The following is an 18,542-nucleotide window of genomic DNA, read 5'->3' as shown; positions in this document are numbered from 1 at the left end:
CTCCTTTGGGACCCCTGTTCAGACCCGGCAGAGGGTGAGAGAAGGTGGTACAAGCCTCCACAGACACCTTAGGTTTCTGGTTCCTGTGTCTAAGTGAGTAAGAGGTCGAGAGGCCCGTAGGACCCGCAGGAAGCCAACCGCCTGCAGAAGCTTCCTTTTTTCCCTCCACCCAGCAACGGTTGATTACTGCTACCCACATCCACTCCCCACCTCCACCCCCTCCACCCCCCACCTCCACCCCCCCACCGCCGTACTTTCCTTTCAACAAATGAGACAGCAAGGGCGGGCAGAAAACCCGAGAGGAGAAAGGATTCCTCCCTCCTTTCCCCCATTCCCCCTTAAGGCGAGCCGGGAGGCCGCGGCTCTCGGGCGGGCCACCTTAACGGCGGAGGCTGCCCTGGCCGCCCGCCAAGCCCCACCTCCCCGGCTCCCGCTCCTCCCCGCGCTCCTCCCCGCGCTCCTCCGCACTGCTGGGCAGAGCGGGCGAGCTGGAGTCCGTCCGAGTTGGCCGAAGCTGTTGCCATGACACGCATTTTCTTCAGAAAGCTGTGCTGTTGAGACCATCCAAAGCTGGGGATTGAGGCGGGTGGCACGAACTTCCTGGGGCGCCATCCTTCCGAGGACAGCAAGACCAGAGACACTCGACCCGCCCAGCTCCCCAGCATTATTTTCTTCCAGGAACCTGAGAAGTCCTTCCCATTGGGAGGGCCGGGTGCAGGAGACCCGGCCCACTCCCTGCCCTGGCAAAAAAGGCAAGAGAGCAAAGCCAGCATCTCTAGCGTGGCTGCTCGTCGGGGAGACCGGTGGGTGGTCATCCCCGCCCTACCCTGTGCATGGAAACCCGGAGGGAGAGTCCTGCTCCGAGAAGCCTGGATCTTTGCTAGAAAGAGAGGTAGGCTTGCAGAGAATGAATTGACTCGCAATTTGCAAACTTTGTTTCTTTCCTCCCAATGGCTTCTAAAACTCCCTGAATTTCCTGTCCCTGGCATAGTTCTTGCTGCTGGGTTTGGGGTGTGTGTGTTGTGTGTGTGTGTGTGTGTGTCCGCGCCCGCGCACAGATTTGTCACATACTGTATTTCTTTCCTAGACTCAGCTGAGAAATCGTATGATCAAACAAGTGACTTCTTTTTCTTTGCCTAGTTTTTGTCATTCCTGGGCTGTGGGGGTTGGGAAATGGAAGGACTGTCTCTTTCACACCCAGATCGAGCTTTTGGAAAAAGCAGTTCATTGCCCCCATCTGCTCCTGCCCTCCCCTCCCCCTTGGCTTGGGAATCAGACGCTGAATGGAAAACTTGCAAAAATATTTTCCGCGTCTGTTCCCTTTCTCGAAAGCCCCAAAGAGAGATGGAAAAAAAAAAGAAAAAAAAAGGATCGCGTACGAAACCTTCAACCAGAAGGAGGGGCTGCCGCGGGGACCGGGAGATGGGCTCGCTGGAGGGGGTGGGGGTGGAGGTGGGAGCTAGGGGAAGCTGGGTGAGGAAAGGGAGTGCCCAAGTTAAATTTCTTTAGCGTTGTAGAGAAACCTCAGCAGTTTCTCTCTGCCACTTGCAAAACATCCCCAGACTTTCACGTCTATAATTAGCCGTGGAAAAGCTGAGAGTTCCCCGTGCCGCTGGTGTTTTGAGTGTGTCCGAAGCGTCAAGAACCAACTGTGTGAGTGTCTCCGAGGGCACCGCCCCATGTAGCTCTGGTCCCAAAGGGAAGCCAGGAGACGTGAAGTTGGCAAGTTTGCAATTTCCAGGCTGGTGATGGGGGGGCTGGTGAGTGCTCAGGGGTTGGGGCTGGTCGCAGGCATCTTTGGGAAGAGCGTCCCTGAGTGTCTAGGGGCTGAAGGGGGAGACATTAAGGCTGGATTGCCCCTCCGGCCCTCCCTGCGCACACGCTCACTCACATTCCTGGCTCGCTCGTGGGGTGGAGGCGGCTGCCTGGCGTCGTCCCCGAGTCAGTGCGGCCTCGCACACTCCTCCATCTCCCCGAAGGGCCCGGCGCTGTCCTCCGCTGGGCGTGGGGGACGCGGGAGGGGCCGCACACCCTGGGAGCGAGTGGGCACGCTGCGGGCCGGAGGCCGCTCCCTCCCGGGCATTCCTGCTGGACTCCCAGTAACTTGCGGACGCGACGGCGGCGCCGGTTGGCCTGGTGGAGGGGGGGAGTCAGATGAAGAAATTCGCGGGCCCTCAACTGACGCCGCCGGGGGGAGGGGAAGTGAAATCCCATTCTACTGCGCCACCTCCTCCTCTGGGTGGAGATCCTCGCTCTTGCTTGCCTTTCTCTCTCTTTTTTTATTTTATTTTTTATCCACCGCTCTTAAGAGCCTCCCTTCCCTCCTTGAGCCCCTCCCAAAGCTGCCCCTTCTGGTCTGGTCTTCTAAGGGGAGGTGCCCCGCAGCCCCCTCATCCCCGAGCCCTCTTTACCTGGAGGAGGGGAGGAGACGGGGTCTTCCCCGGCTGGGCCGGGCGGGCCTGGGTGGGGGCAGGTGGGGGCGGGGCAGGAAGAGGCGGGGGCCCTGGTGGCTAGTGAGCCAGGTCCCCTCGTGGGCTCGGCGTGGGGACCTGCGGAGCTGGCTCCTGGGCCTGAGAAGCGCGCGCGTCGGTGGGGCCAGGCCGGGGGGAGAGGGAGCGGCCGCCCTCTGCCCCAGCCGGTTTGGTCGGAGGAGTGTGTTAAAAGCGAGGGCTTAGGAGCCGGAAAGGAGGAAGCGGCTGACTTGGAGGAGCGCTTAAAAGGGGGCCGGGAAACCACAGGAACCAGTTTTCATTCTGAGGTGTTGACCGGACGGCACCCCAGAGCTGAACCCTTCCCTCCCTCCCTCCCTGTATTCTGATCGAGAGGGAAATGAGGACTTCCCCGGTGGGCAGGGGACCCAAGGCAGGATCCAGCCCTTGTTCTGCAGGAAGGGAGGGGGGTGCATTTCTTTGCTCCTGCACAGGAGCCCCATCCTCCCTGCCACCATCTTGCCGAGCTACACCCCCTAAGTCATGACGCTCCCCGCCCCTCCCTCTCGGTGCATAATCCCGCCATTCCTGCTGCCCCCCTCCCTGTCTTCAATAGTCCGACTAGGGGTAGAATGTGGCAGGTTTGGGGAGGGGTCCCTAGCATGCACCGGGGACCTGCCCCCGCCCGCGAGCAGTGCGTGGGTCGGGGGCTGCGGGGCTGCGGCCAAATCTCTGCGGGCCCGCGGCTCCTACCGGCGGCTCCGCGCCTCTGGCGCCGCCCCGGCTCCACCGGGCTCTGCCGGGATCCGAGTTCCCGGGGCAGGAGGTGCTCCGAGCTGGCGAGGAGACCTCAGTCCTTTCCCCTTACAGTGCCCGCCTCCGTGTGTCCCAGGCTAAACTCAAGGTCAAGTCGAAGGAGCATCGCTCCCTTAGCCTCCGGGACTCCCCGCGGCGAGCACAGTGCCCAAGTGTAAAAAGCGCTTGGTCAATGTGTGTTGGAAGAAGGAAGTGGCATTTTAGGGGGTAGCTTGGGAATCTACCTCATCCTGGCTGATAGTAATAGTGGGAGGGAGTGGCTGAGTCAGATTTATCAGATTTCTATGGTCTCTGGTATCAAAAGAAAGTTAAAATGGGAGGGCCCAGTGAGGGGCAGAGGTAGAGCAGTTAAGAGTTTGCTTTGGGTGCCAGTGCTGGAAGAAGTAAGAGGGAGGGGGCGAAGTTCCTAAGCAAGGGTATTGGGGAGCCTCAGTGTTCCCCACTTTCACAGACTGGAGGATCTTAAGAGGAAGAGGGGCCTGGGCTGACCCAGCACTGACCCAGCTGCCACCTGTCAGCAAGTCAAGCATTCCACAGGAAACTGCCTCTTTTTTTCAAGAATAGCTTATCTCAGTAACCTCCAGGGGCCCTTTTCTCTTTTATTCTCTGCTCCTGGCCTTGACCCAGCAGCCAAAGCCATGGATAAGCCCTGTCCATCTCAGGCATCCCAGATCCACCAAGCTTTGGAGGAAGGAAAAGGTGTTCATCCTTGGTCCCCAGGATGTTAAGAAGCATGCCTGGCTTAGGGTGACCCAGGTATTTGATTTGACCTTGAAGAGGAATGCCTTGCCCCGGGCCTCAATGGCTTCCCTGGAGGAATTCGTCCTGCCCTCTGACCTCTTCCCCTGAGCCTACCCCTTAGACAGGGCCCCCTTCAGTTCCCTGCTCCTCGGATACGCACTGGTTTCTGTCATCCCCAATTGGTATTTGGCGGTAGGGGTGAGAAGGAGAGAGGGATGAGAAAGGCAAGGCCTCTGGGTCATGAGGAAGCAGAACTCCTGGGCCCCTCAAACTTGGACGGCAAGCTTTTCCCAACCATTTCCCCTTTCTGTGGAGTGGCCAGAGCAATGAAGCAGGTGCTGGGTGCAGTCCAAGAGGCTTGTGTGGAATGTTCTGTGCTCAGCTTCCTCTCGCAGAAGCTCTCTCTGTCTCCTTTTTCCTTTGTATGAGCCATTCTTGTTCCACTGACATATCTTCTCTGCACATGTTAAAACAGAAATGACAGGGACTTTAGACTTCTGCCTGCACCCTTCACCAGCCCTCTGTGTTCAGCCCTCATGAAGGTGGATTGAGGAGGGAAACCAGGCAGGAGCTAGTTAGAGCCAGAGCCCGGGTCAGGGAAGGAGTTGATGGAGGCAATTTGTGTTGGGGGGATAGTGGAGAGGCCAAAGGAGAGAAAAGGGAGGTGAGAACATAGGCGTCGTGGAGCGAGGGTCCCCTGCTCTCTTTTGCCTCTCCTTGCTCTAGTTCCTGTCTGGCTAAAGTCTTCAGCCTTTTGCTTCTTTCTGCCCTGGTTTTCCAAGTGAAGTACAGAAATCTGGAAAGATGGACTAGAATGGAATCAAGAGACCTTTGCTCTTGCCTTTTTGCCATATCTCTAGGGCAGAGGGAGCTTGGGGTCCTGCGTTACTGATGGGGAAGTTAAAAGACTCAGGTTGGCTCAGAGAAACTCTCAGCTCAGAACACCTCCTCATAAGATCCTCCTGGATTGTGAAATCAATGCTAGGAGTGCAAAACCAGTACAACCTCTGTGGAGGGGAAGTTAGCAACATCTAACAAAACAACATAAGCATTTACCCAGCAGTCCTCCTTCTAGGAATTTATCCAGAAAAATGCACATTCTCAAATACTGAAAGACATATGTGCCAGGTGATTCTCTGAGGCATGTTTGTGATAGGAAAGGAAATCTTGGAAACTACTACCCAGTGCCCATCTTTAACAGACTGGTTGAGTGATCAGCAGTGCACCTGTATAGTGGAGTACTAGGAAGCCAAGAACAATGAATGGGGAGGAGCCCTGTGAGCCTAAGCTACGTTGTTAAATGAAAAAAGTAGGGCACAAAGGAACACATGTAATACACCACCTTTGGGTTGAGAGAGCAGGAGAAATATTTTTTGTCGACAAAAGCACACAGAAAAGATAAACCAGAAATTAATTAAAATGGTTACCTATAGGGGGTGGGTAGGGACAAAGTAGAGGAGATAGGAATGGGAGTAAAACTTCACTGACTTATGCCTTTTCAGGCACTTTTGATTTTTGAACCAGGCAAATATTTTACATAGTCACAAGTTAAATTGGATCCAAAAGAAAAAAAAGGAAACTAAAGCTCACCACAACGGAGGCAGTGAACCTAACTGTTTATCATCTTGATTACAAGAAAATAATTCATTCAAGTAACTTTTTAGTTTAATGTCCTGACTCTAAATCCTTAATGGAATATGTATTCTAAAGATAAAAAAACTGAAAAAATAATCATGACCTTTACTTTGTAGGTCTGTTATTATTCATGGTGTTGGTGTCATAAATTGGAAACTTTTTTGTTTACGTAGGCATAGATCAAATGAGTAACTGTGTTGATATTACCGAAAATCAGAGTTTCACTATGGATGAAGAGAGACAAAAGTACAGAATGGGGAAGGTGAGGAAGAACCCTGTGTTTCTTTGTTTCTCCTGGGTCTGTCTGTCCTCTGGGAGGGTGTAGAAGCAGTGCTAACACATAGCACTGAACACACCACATGCCCAGGTTTTCATTTCTAAGCACCATTTCCCACTAAAAGAGATTAGTGCTCCTTGGAGAAATGGCTGATTTCAAGTCTGGGACTGGGAAACTACAAGTGAGTCATGCTATGCCAGAAAGTTAGAGCATGCTCAGGACAAAAGGACGTGGGAATTGGCTTAAAGGGGCTCCTGCTGAGCAAATCTGGGACACATTGAGCATCAAAAGAATAACATTAATAGATTGTAAGACACAGAATAAAGGATTCCATGAGTCCATTCTGACACTTCAAATGGAGCAGGACGGAAAAACTCTTAACAAATCAATGCCAACTAATGAAATGTAGAAGTAATGACAGAACTCGAAATTTACCACTTTGCAGCCCCCAGCATAAGAGCCGATTCAGGCCAGGCTTACTAGTGGATGGTAAAACCGCTGGGTGAAGGTTGGTCTCAGTGTATCGCCTCATGGATTACCAGCGTGCTCCTTAAAAAAGGAAAAACCTGTCTGTACATCTGGGAGAGTCAGCACTGCCCACCTTAGCCAAGGAACCAGACAGTATTGGTGGAATCACCTGGCATTAATTCGTTTTGATGTGCTATGAGAAGAATTTCAACCACATCACCTATGTTCTTGTCAAAAATGTTTATCCTGAATCTAATTATGAGGAGACAAAAGACACGTCTAGATTGTGAGCCATTTACATGACAACTGACTGAGACTTCAGAAAAGTGGATGTCATTAATGTTGTGTTCTGGGGAGAAGGGTGAGGAGACGGAAACTGGTCTAGATTTAAAGAAGCTAAAGAGACATTATAGCCAAATGTAATGTGTAAACCTTAACTGGATCCTGGGTCGCGCGCGTGCGTACACACACACACACAAGGCCATAAAAGACATCCTGGAACGACTGGGAAATTTTTCATATAGATATTAGGTAATATGTAATTATCGTTAATTTTTTAAGGTATGATAATGGTAATGATGGTGGTTTTTTAGGAGAATGTCCTTATTCTTAGCAATTATGCAAAAGTATTAGGGGCAAAGTGTCTGCAAGTGATTTTCAAATGGTTCAGCAAAAAAGTGTGTGTGTGTGTGCATGCGCACACTCTCTTGATGTATGTATACATACATACGTTAAGAGAGAGCATACAGCCCGGCTGGTGTGGCTCAGTGGTTGAGCGTCCCCCTATAAACCAGGAGGTCACAGTTCGATTCCCGGTCAGGGCACATGTCAGGGTTGCGGGCTCGATCCCCAGGAGGGGGTGTGCAGGAGGCAGCCAATCAGTGACTCTCTCATCATTGATGTTTCTATCTCTTTCACTCCCTTCCTCTCTCTGAAATCAATAAAAACATATTTTTTAAAAATTTAAAAGGAGAGGGCATACAGAATGTTAACAATTGGTGAATGTAAGTGAAGGGTCTGAGTTCTTTATTTTATTCTTTTTCCAATGTTTTGGGTTTGAAATTTTTTCTAATACTAAGTTGGGGAGAGAAGTCAATGCCAAGAAGGACTCCCACATTCCTGGACTCTTCTCACTCATCTCCCAAAATCCTGGCCAACTAAACTCCCTCATCCCCACCTAGCACACACAAGAGATCTCCTGACTCTCAGGGAATCTTCCTTCTCACCCTTATTGCTGTCACACCAGGTTTTTCCATCCAGATGGGAAGCAGCTGGGTACAATGGGTGGGCCAGCTGGGCCCCTGGGCAGCAGGTGGGAGCAGGCATTTCTCCCCACCCCACTCCTCCCATGCCATAGGCCAGCTGAGGAAGCCTAGGGACAGAGGGCTTTCACCCACCTACCTTTTGAGGAGGGGGTCTCAAAAGGAATCCACCGACAGCCCAGAGACATCCTTTCTGAATTCTACAATTGAGTGATTTGGAGAGAACCCAGCTGTGCCTGTCCTGAACTTTCAAGCCTGGGCTAAGCAAGACCTAAAGCTGCTTGAAAGAGACAGCCCCTCACCCCACTTCATGCCCCAAGCTGCACTGTCAGTGACCCAAATCACGGTGCTGCCCCCGCCCCCAGCCTGGCTGGAGAGAGATCAGGTTGCTAGCGCTGCTCATCTCTCTCCTCTCCCTGGAAACCCTGGGGCCAAGCCTGGCGTGACTCAGGCTCTTTTCATGTAGGAGAGGGCTATTGATCCTTTAGTCAATTCCCCTTCTGTCTTGCTAGGGAGCCTGAAAAAGTGGGAGCCAGGAAGTTGGAAGGGGGCAGACAGGAGGAGTTTGTTTTCTGTGCTGCCAGGCCCGCCAGAAGAGCACGGGACTGGGAGTCAGAAAACGGGTGATCTGGGTTGCTGTGTGGCCTTGACCAAGGCAGCTGATGAAGACGAGCTTGGACAAACAGGCATTTCTGACTCTAGACTCATTTTCTACAAAGAGGCAAATCTCTCAAAGCCCAAACCAAACCATTTTATCATGGAGTCTAGCCCAATCTGACAGCTTGTAGTTAAGTTCCATCTTTCTGCCTGGGATGGCCAAAGGAGACCTGAGAGGTTCTGCCTGTGGACAGCCACCCTTGAGGTTAGAGGGTAAGACCTGTGCTGATATTCCCCATCTCACCTGCCTGGAGGTTCAGTTGAGAAGTATCTACTCAACACTTTCCAAGGCCACTACTCTGCAATGTCCTAGGCCAGAAACTAAAAAAAATTGGCTGGAGATACAGAGATCCAAGTCTTCAGGGTGTTGACTGACTTCTAGGGAACATGATCCCCCAAACAGTTACCAGGGCCAGGCATATGAAGTTGCCAATACGCAACCACTTTTGACCTACAAAACACAGCTTAATATGGTTCAAGTAATATTAATATGATTATACATTGGAAATCAGGGACCACAGTCAGTGCTGTGGGATAGAGAGATGAGATTTTCATCTGAACTGTGGTTGGGCTCAGAAAAAATTTGGGTAAAGCCTCCTGCTGCTAAGCCAGTCTGCCTTCCCTCTTTTAGCCCTGGAGGTAAACACATTGGCTGAGCCCTTGTCCAGACTGGTTGAGATCCCAGCATTAGCCTTTTTGCTCACTGGCCAGGGCTGCTGCCCCTGGGTAGAGAGTGCTGTCCCTTTGTAGTCCACGATTCCTGGGCCCTGAATGCCCTGCTTCATATCTCAGGAGCTGAGGATGGAGGAACCTAAGAAAGGAGGAAACAGAAAATATTCATCCAGCTCTTCCCCCTATCCGGTGGCAGACAAGAGCAGGGATACACCCTTAAAACCCCTTCTGGCACAGGGACACATGATGCTGGGAGCCGAAGGCGTGTTAGCGGGAATGTGGAGACCAGAATTTGGCAGGACTCACCTGGAAATGATCCTTCGAGGAGGTGCTTGCCAAACAGGATATGAATGAGGAAAGAAGACAGATGTGATGGAGGAGAGGATGGGGCAGGGGAGGTGGGTGGGGAGGAAAGGCCGTGCTGCTGCATCTGGTAGGCGAGGAGGCTGTCTCCCCCGCACACCCCAACCCCACACTGGACCACCTTCAGTCTTTGTCTGAACCAGCACCTGGCCTCAGCAGCAGCCTGCTTCCTGCCTGTTCTCCTGGTGCTCATAGACCCTTAGGATGATATCTCGATGTTTCCTCCCTGCCATCTGTACTACAGACCTCTTTGTGGGAAGCACTCATAAGACATCTGTTAGGATGCTAGAACAGGTACAGCTGGCATCCAAACTTCCAGGGGCTTTCTGACCTTGGTACAAGAGAGGTCAGGCACTGGGCTTTGGGCTGGATGTTGGAGTTTGGTGGGGGTAGAACATCTGAGATGAACAGGGTTGGAGAAGTGGTCCAATTTTGCTCTTTTGCAAGTGAGAAAACCTAGAGTTGCCCAAGGACACTGGACTAGTTTGAGCCTGAGCCAGAGCTGGCGCGCAGTTCTCCTCACTCCAGGTTTGTGAATGAGCCCCGGACCCCATTAGTGTATCACTTTGTGACCTAAATCAACGATGAACCTCCTCGGTCCCCAATTCCTCTACCCACGAAACAGGGAGAAACATTCCAGCCCTTGCAAGGATGCTGTGAGGCATGCTAGAAGCACTTGGGAGGAAGGAAAGATGCTAGAAACCATCAGAGTTCTGGGCCAGGGTTGTTGCTGCTATTATTATCAATTAAGGTCATTAGCACGAGAGAAGATGCAGAGGAGAAACACTGTTGGCACCACCCTCGTCACTGCGCGGCTCCTAATGGAACTGCATTTCTTTTCATGGTCCTTGTACAGCGCCTCTCAGACAGGGAGCCCTGAGCTGGGAAAAGGGTAATTGAGAGGGAGCAGAAGTCCTGGAAAGGGCCGGGCAGAGCCTTCCTCCTGCCTGGGCTTCCTTACCCCTGCCCTTTTCCCAGGGTGTAGCCACTCTGAAAAATCAGAGGAAGTGTGGAGGGGAAGCACTGTGACCAACTTCTTCCTCATCAGCTGACTAAGCCCGAGTGGATGTGGAGCTCTGATTTCGGGGCTCCGCAGAGAGGGGTTGCCCTAGTGTGACAACACAAGCTGATTTTATTGCCAGAGCCAATGTGTCATTCATTCCATTTGCTTATTCAACAAACACTGAAGTGCGCACAAACCGCACGTCAGGCACTGTGTTAGGATTTGAGAAGTGATGTCCAGGAGGCAGAGAGTGGCTAAGAATGCCTCCTTTTAGCTGAAGGATGAGTGGCCTGAGTCTGGGGGTGCACAGCAAGCCCTGGCTGGTAGTGTTCTAGGGAAATTGCATTTGTGTCCCTAGAGGACACTTTAACCCCTGACTTCAGCAATATAAAGCCTTGTCTCCATACACAATTGAGCTGGGAGGGGCCTTGAAGACCATTGCAGGGCAGCCCCTGAGTTACCAAAGAGACTGCAGCCTGACACTGAAAGACTTGCCCTGTCCTTTGCCCCAGCAAGGCTTCCCCCGGGCCAGGGCCTGGTGCCAAAGCTGGGTGTTCATAGAGCCTCGTATATCCTTTCCTTGGGGTGGCATCCAGTGTTACCTGATTTTGAAACCCCCTGCTTATGTTCTGGGGCCTCTGAGTCTGCTGCGATGCCCAGAAGAGATGTGAATGGAATCTTGGAATGAAAAGATAAACTCCTAGAGAAACCCTCCAGCTTCTCTTTTTATCCTTACTTCTCATTTTAGCCCCTTGCCCTACTTTCCAGAGGCAGTAATAGTATTACAGGATAGAAGAGTGGATTTAGATTTGGTGGTACATATTATAAACACTTTTATTGAGCCTCAATTTTCCCATCTATAAAATGTGTATAATATCACCTTCCATTGTCTACCTTATAGAGTGTGTGATAGATGAGACATGGCAGGTAAGAGCATTGCATGCAGGCTGAAGCGCTGGATCTGTGTGCTGCCCTTCTCATTTCAGTTTCTTCTCTTTACTGCCCAGCCCTCACTCCCCACTCCAGATCCTTCTTTTACTGTGTCTTCCCTCTTCACCCAGATCAAGACCTAAAATAATACTCGTTGCATCATAAATAATAATCACAACAGTGTAAGTAGTAGTCTGAGCTAACTAATATTCATTAATTATGTGCTCAGTATTAAACTTGGATTTCTCATTTAATATTCTTAGCAAATAATAAAGTCAACACTAGTATTGTCTTTGTTTTACGGATTAGTAAAGATGTTCATGAAACATAAGGCTGAGGTCCTACCTTCTCCAGCCCACATATGGATTTCCTCTTCCCATTGCTCAGTGACTGACTGGTTGACAAGAAAAGGGAGAGATTCAATAGCATTTATTAAATGTCGACTAAATGCCAGCTGCTTTCAAATTATGTCACAACAACCACCTCTGAGGCAGGTACAGGATTTGTCTTAGAGATTATCTGGTTGCAAGAACAGAAACCCACTCAAAGAAGCACAGTAAAAGGGGGCTTTACTAGAAAGTTGCAGAGATCTCTCAGGATTTAGTGGTGGGGGTACAGCCCCATGAGGACTGTGCCTTCTGTGGACCTGCAGGCGCTCACTGCCCCCTTGTCCACATGTGCAGCACCCATTGTGGTTAACCGAGCAGCAGGTTCAGTCTCCAAGTTTATGTGACCATCCCACTTACCTCTCCAGAGTAAATTAGCTCAGTCTCAGTCCAGGAGATGTTGGTTCCAGCTCGGTCCAATTTGCACCCCTGCTCACAGCCTGTGGCCTGCTGGAGGCGGTGGAGACTAATCAGACATGACCCTGAGGCTTATCCCTTCACCAGGGCCGATGGGTGGGAGCAGATGTTTTTAGAGGGGAAATTCCTTGGCCTTAGGTGGATTCAAATCGAAACATGCTCTTCACCCCACCTGACTATCTCTAAGACGTCATGGAGATGATGCCCTGATTGCAGAACCAAAACAAGAGGCCATGTGAGTTGTCCCAGAATATGTGGGTTTAGGTGGGCCTGGAAAAATAGGTTACATTTTGAACCCTGCTCTGTGCCAGGTATTTTATGTACATTATCTTTAATCCTTCCAGCATCCCTACAATATGTTATTGTCTCCATTTTACAGATAAGAAAGCTAGCATTCAAGAAGTTAAGTAGCTTACCCAAAGGTCATCTGGCTGCTTAGGGTTGGTTATTTGACCCAGGCCTTCTCTGACATTAAGATCTATGCTCTTTCTTAAAAAGAAAAAGACTATTTTACTTTGATTCTGCTGTAATGTACATTCCATGAGGGCAAGGATAGTCTTTTTGTTCACTGATGTGCCCCAGGCACCTGTAACAGTACCTGATACCTGACACATAGTGAGTGGATTTTGCTTTGCTATCTTCTGCACTCCTGGGCATCCCATGGTCAGAGGAGAAAAAGTAATAGTCTAGGCCTTGGGAAAAGGGCCACTGAAATATGTTGGGGTAACCCTCTGGGTGTGGGTGTGCCTCTAATCCTACTCAGCTCCCTCGGTCAACTGTGATGGGGACATTAGGAACAGTCCCTTAATCTGGAGGAGTCAAGGAAAGTATGGCCCTAGATCCCTCTGTGTTGCCCACCTGTACATCAGGCACTCAGCCCTGGGAGGGGAGCAGGTGAAAGGAGAGATCCCTAAGCACTGGATCATCCACTTACTGAGACAAGGAAACAGGGAGCCAAGGTCCTCTATCACTGGAAAAAAGAACACCAATTTCCAGAGTTTTCAGCCCCAGGGGTCAGAGTTTACCACATCCTGAGTCTCTCCCAGTGCCCTTCTCTATAGCAATGCCTGTGTCCTCAGTCACTCAGTCAGCCTTCCTATTCCCAGCAGCATGGTATTCTAGAACAGCACAGATTTGGGAGAGCCAGTGGAACTGGTTCAAGTCTGCCTGGCCATCTGTATGACCCTGGACAAATTATTTAACCTTGAGGACTCAATTTTCTCAGGAAAACGAGGATAATACATGAATATCAAGGGTGATACATGTTCCAAGGGCCTGGCCCACAGTAGGTGTTCATTGAATTTTAATTTTTCCCCTTCCATTCTCCCATTTCTCTTTTCCTTCTCCATGGATCGTGGCATGAGCCTGCCCACCTGCTCTCTGCTCACCTTTGGCTTGGTACATTTATAAGAGGGTTATAGTCTAGTACCCCCAGGAACAGAGGCCCAGAAGCCCCAGCTTGCTGCAGCTCTCCACCAAATGGCCTGCAGAGGCCCTGGGGGACCCATCATTTCCATGTGACAGGCTATCCTGTCAGTGCCAGTTCTGGGATTGTGCTTGATACTTGCGCAACAAGAGTCCTGGCAAGATAAGGCAGAGTGGCAGGTGCAGAGCTGCAAGCACCTCACCTTGTTTGTTCCTGCCCTGCATTCCTCCCCCAGGAGGAGATGCTGTCAGAGCCACTGCTGGGAAGGGAAGTGTCTTGTTGATGGAGGGAGCCAGGCTGGGTGACAAGGCTCTATCTACCTGCCTATAGAAACTGTGACCCAGGGACGTGATCACTATTCAGTTCCCCAGAGAAGCCACCAGCTGTCATTGGAATTGGGCAGGCCACTTGATAAACCAGCAGGGGAGTCCCTGTCTGGGCCTTCCCCTCTCCCCAGCACACACCCACACAGAAATTTTAGGGACAGCTTGGCCAAGGCAATGCACGAACCAGAACTTGCCTTCCCTGGAAGGGGCTTGGCACTGAGTGTCTGGGTGGGCCCTGTTCTTGCTCCTGCCTCCGATCCATCACCTGAGTGCTCCAGGCTTTCTTGGAATAGGGGGAATTCTCCAGCTTCCTCTCAGTTTCTCGGGGCTGGCCTCCAGTGACGGGAGGTGCTTCCTGAGGAAGTGAGGCTATGACTGTCACTGAGAGCTCTGTGAGCCAGCCCGAGGCAGGGTGCCTATGAGGATGTGTTAACTGGTGGGTTCTGGCTGCAGCAGCAGCCGAGCCCACTCACAGCTGGTGAGCTACTGGGAAGGAGAAGTGGTGCCTTCGTCATCTCTGCAGCCCAGTGGTTAGCACAGTCCTCAGTTCAGAGAAGGATCACCCATAGGGGTTGGATGGATGAATGAATGAGTAACAATAAACAGAAAGTTTTCTTTAAACTAGAGTCCAGAGCACAGTGAAGTTTACCTTCTTTCCCAGGGTCCCCATCCCTGTTCAACACTCCAGCACCTCATACCTGAATAATTGTATCCTAATGACAGGCAGGGTGGCCTAGAGGAGTGAGTTCTAGATTAGTAGTTGGAGGACCAGGGGTTTGAACCATTTGTCACTTTTGGGAAATCACGGAACCTTTGTGAGCTTCAATTTGTTCATGTTTCAAGTGAATGCTTTGGCCTAAATGTACTTCAAGGACATTTCAGCTCTCAAATTCTCTGCTTCCTCCTACCTAAACAACTCTGCAGATTAATTCTAGTTGGTTACCAAAATTTAAAAATAAAATTTCACATAGAAATCCAAATTTCTTGCTTCTCAAAAACCAGAAGCTCTGACAACACTGGCCTACCCTTTTTCCACGGGCGTGGTTAGCAGGAGCTGAGTACCTGCTGCTCCGTTCAGACAAGTGAGTGCTTTCTAGTTTGCCGCAGACTCCTCCTCTCCCTGACGCATAGTGCTCAGCCTGCTTTGCTTATTTTTGTTCCTGTCTGGTCCCAGCAGGCATTTGAATTTGCAAACCAAGAATGGAGAAAATAAAACTTCTAAGAGTAAAAGCAAGGCCACTTAGGATGGGGAGACAGCCCTGGGAAGCAGCTCTCTTGCTCCTCTAGGCTTAGGTGGCAGAGACTCCGGGGATCTTCCTGGGAAGTTGGTGACTGGGTTGTGTAAAGACATAGTGCCCAGTGCCCCAAGAGACTTTGCTTAGGGACTTGGCCTCCCAGAACTGTTGAGCCCTTGGCTGAGGCATCTGTTCCCCCTTCACCCATCCCCCCCTCCTTGGACCATGCCCGGAGCCTCCTCTGTGTAACTCTGTGGGCACTGCTTGGAGGTGGGGAGGAGGGTGGGCTCCACTGTAGAACATTGGCAATGGTGGTAATTCCCCTTTCACTTCTTTCTTTTGTTCAACCCCCACTAGTGTCTTTGGCATTAAACAGGTGAGGCTGTTGGAAGGCCAAACTGCTCGCACACAGTGTGGGTTGGTCCAGGATCCCAGCTATATTCAGATGGGTGAGGTTCACATTCTCCTGCTAACAGCTGTCTCATGGCACCTGTTGCTGTAAACAGCTGCACTTTAGAGCTCCCCCAGGGCAGGCCACCTCAAAGCCCCTTGTCTCCCTGGGAGCTAGCGTGTGCCCTGTTCAAGTCAGAGCTGTTTCCCACCCAGGTCCTAGTCATCTGCTCTGAGCCCTGGGCAACTCTGCCTCTGTTACCCTAACCTGCTTACCCCCTCACAGAAGCTTTTCATATGTTCTGGCTTGTATACACTTCTTCCTTCCTTCCTTTTCTTTTCTTTTTTTTTTTTTTTTTTTTTTTTTGAGGGTTGAGGGAACTGGTTCTTTATTTTAAAAAGACACTTGTCAATTTTCAGAATTTTCAGTATCAAAACAGTTGCACTGTTGCTTTCTCTTTCTCCCATTTGGCCCCAAAGAGACTACACCAAAGGAGAGTACATTTTAAACCAATAAGCTGCAAGATGCGGACCTAACGGACCTGACAGAAACCTCACCAAAAAGGGGGTGTTGGGGAGAGAAAGAAACTTTTAAAGATCAACACGCTGCCAGCCCAGACTGTAGCGAGTTCTCACAGCCAGAGGGGTGGCCAGTGCAACCCAACCCCAAAGAAGCAAAGTTTCAAAATAATATAACATTTAAAAGCAGTTTTGTATATATGTACATGAACTGTTCAAGATTTCGCCAGCACTAACTGTTATATACTTTTTAAGCTTGTTTTTTATAGCTTAATCAGTCATTCTGAGATCTGATCTAGTCCTGTGTTTTTCTTCTAAAGCCTCTATGTTTTCTTTCATCAGCCTTGCATTACCACAATCATCTCTCCTCTTTTGACACCCTCCCCTTGTCATAGTTTCCTTTTCATAGAGACACTGGCATCTGAACTCCAGTTTACATTATGAGGACTCTTTTTTTTTTAAATTAAAAATTTCTTTTCAATTACAGTTTACATTCAATATTATTTTATATTAGTTTCAGGTGTATAGCATAGTGGCTAGACAATCATACTTTTACAAAGAGGTCCACCTGATATTTCTAGTACCCACCCGGCACCATACATAGTTATTACACTGTTATTAACTGTATTCCCTGTGCTGTGCCTTACATCCCCGTGACTGTTTTGTAACTACCAGTCTGCACTTCTCAGTCCTTCACCTTTTCACCTGGTCTCCCACTGCCCGGCCCTCTGCCTGTCATCAGTCTGTTGCCTGTATCTATGAGTCTGTTTCTATGTTTCTATTCTGTTTGTTCCTTTATGTTGCTCTTCAGATTTCACTTATAAGTGAAATCATGTGGTGTTTGCCTTTCTCTGATTGACTGTTTTCACTTAGCATGACACCCTGGGGGTCCATCCATGCTTTTGCAGTACATCGTGAGGATTCTTGTCCCCGTCACTTTCAGAGACATGACATGGCTTTTGGTGTTCACCCAGTGTTCTTTAATCTAAACGGTGGCTTTTGAGCAAGGCAGGTCTTCAGGTTTTTTTTTAAAGATACTTACTTTCTTTTTTCCTGAGTATAAAGCAATACATAAAAATAAATACGTACCAATTACTGAGCACTTACTATATACCAGGCACCATGCCAAATGCTGAAATTCCGTGACCTCATTTCCTCCGCAGGACAACTCTGTAAAGAAGGTACCGTTCCTAGTCTTTCTGGAGGAGAAACTGAGGTTCGGAGAGATAAACTGTTTTATCCCAGGTTCCACAGCTACTAAGTGGGGTGTGTGGAGTTCAAGCCATATCTCTCACATTCCAGAGTCTGAACTCTGTATTGCTTCATACAAGATCATTCTAGAAAGTTTGGAAAATCAGGAAAGCATAAAGGAAAAAATAAGACTTCTAAAAGTCCAGAGATAACAACATTTTGGTGTGCTCTCTTTTATTCTTTTATATATGTGGATAAGTATACACATTTTTTAAACAAAATTGGGAACATTGAATATTAAAAATTTTTTTAATTTTATTGATTGATTTTAGAATGAGAGGAATAGGGGAGAGAAAGATTGATTTGTTGTTTCACGTATTTATGCATTCATTGGCTGATTACTGAGCTACCCAGCCAGAGTAAATATTGAATTTTTTATTCACGTTTTTTCCTACATCATAAGGAATTGCCCACCAGTCAGTCCCAAACACGGTTATGGAATCCAATAATAGCAGGCAACCAGAGGTGAAAGATCAATGGGATTTTAGAAGGGAAATAATGATACTGGTGCCTACAGCTTTTGCCTTGAAAGGGGACAGTCTGGAGCTAGCCTGGGCGGAGCACCGCGTTCTGAATGTGGGTTGAAGAGATCAGAGAAGGGAGAGAGCTTGGAGCTCTTGAATTGCCTTTGAGAAGTTCCTTCCCTCCCTTTGTGTGCCTGGATCCCACATGAAGGCGCAGGCCAGCTTGTGTTTGAAGTGAGAGTTAAAAAATGCAAAGTGGCTTTTATACAGGCTCAGCTAAGGGCCACGCTTTCTGGAAGCTATGGAACATCCTACATCAATCCCCCTCTAAACCGGTGAGTAGAATTACTCATTAATCAGAGAGGCTGGTCCTCCTGCTGGGTTTGTACTCTTACACTGGCCTCTGGCTGGAGAGAACCAGGACGCTTCCCTGCCTTTGTTCTCTGAGATGTGTATGTGTGAAAGAGGCTGAGTATATTTTATCTGTGTTTATTTTTTCAGAAAAGATACTTTTAAAGGTGTGCCCTCCCTCTGGGGAGCATGCCTGCACCTTTCCCTTCCCCCTCTCCTCCCCCCACAGGCGTGCGTCTCCGAAACTCTAAGGGACCCCACTAGACTTGCGACCAGGGGAGCAGTGGGCGGCAGCTCATCCTGGGCTAACCCCTGAACCTGTCTCCAAGACCCCCTTTTCTCTGACTTCCCAGTGAGCTAAAGCAGCCCTGCCTCGGCTCATTTCTTTCCTGTAACATTTGTAGAGTATCAGAGCAGCCCCTCCTAGGTCTCTCCTGTTGCTTCTTCTATGCTAAGCCTTTCCTTGTTTCAGTGTCCCCAGCTTTAATAAATGTACCCTCAAAATAAAAAAAATAAAAGATACT

General features: G+C 49.6%; 1 protein-coding gene across 3 annotated transcripts in view; it reads left to right on the top strand.

Moving 5' to 3' along the window:
- Positions 1 to 488: 488 nt before the first annotated feature.
- Positions 489 to 18,542, top strand: part of ATP2B4 (ATPase plasma membrane Ca2+ transporting 4) — a 94,689-nt gene continuing 76,635 nt past the window's right edge. For 2 of the 3 annotated variants that reach the window (XM_016214849.2, XM_016214867.2), the window contains exon 1: positions 490 to 892. The gene's annotated coding sequence lies outside the window, so the exon portion shown is untranslated. Of the gene's footprint in view, positions 893 to 18,542 lie in introns of all 3 variants that reach the window. The other variant, XM_016214858.2, reaches the window with a different exon arrangement.

Source organism: Miniopterus natalensis, chromosome 19 (genome assembly GCF_054644295.1).
Source record: "Miniopterus natalensis isolate mMinNat1 chromosome 19, mMinNat1.hap1, whole genome shotgun sequence".
Taxonomy (NCBI): Eukaryota; Metazoa; Chordata; class Mammalia; order Chiroptera; family Miniopteridae; genus Miniopterus; species Miniopterus natalensis.
Note: the sequence above shows the minus strand (reverse complement) of the source record. Positions and strands in the feature narration are given on the sequence as shown.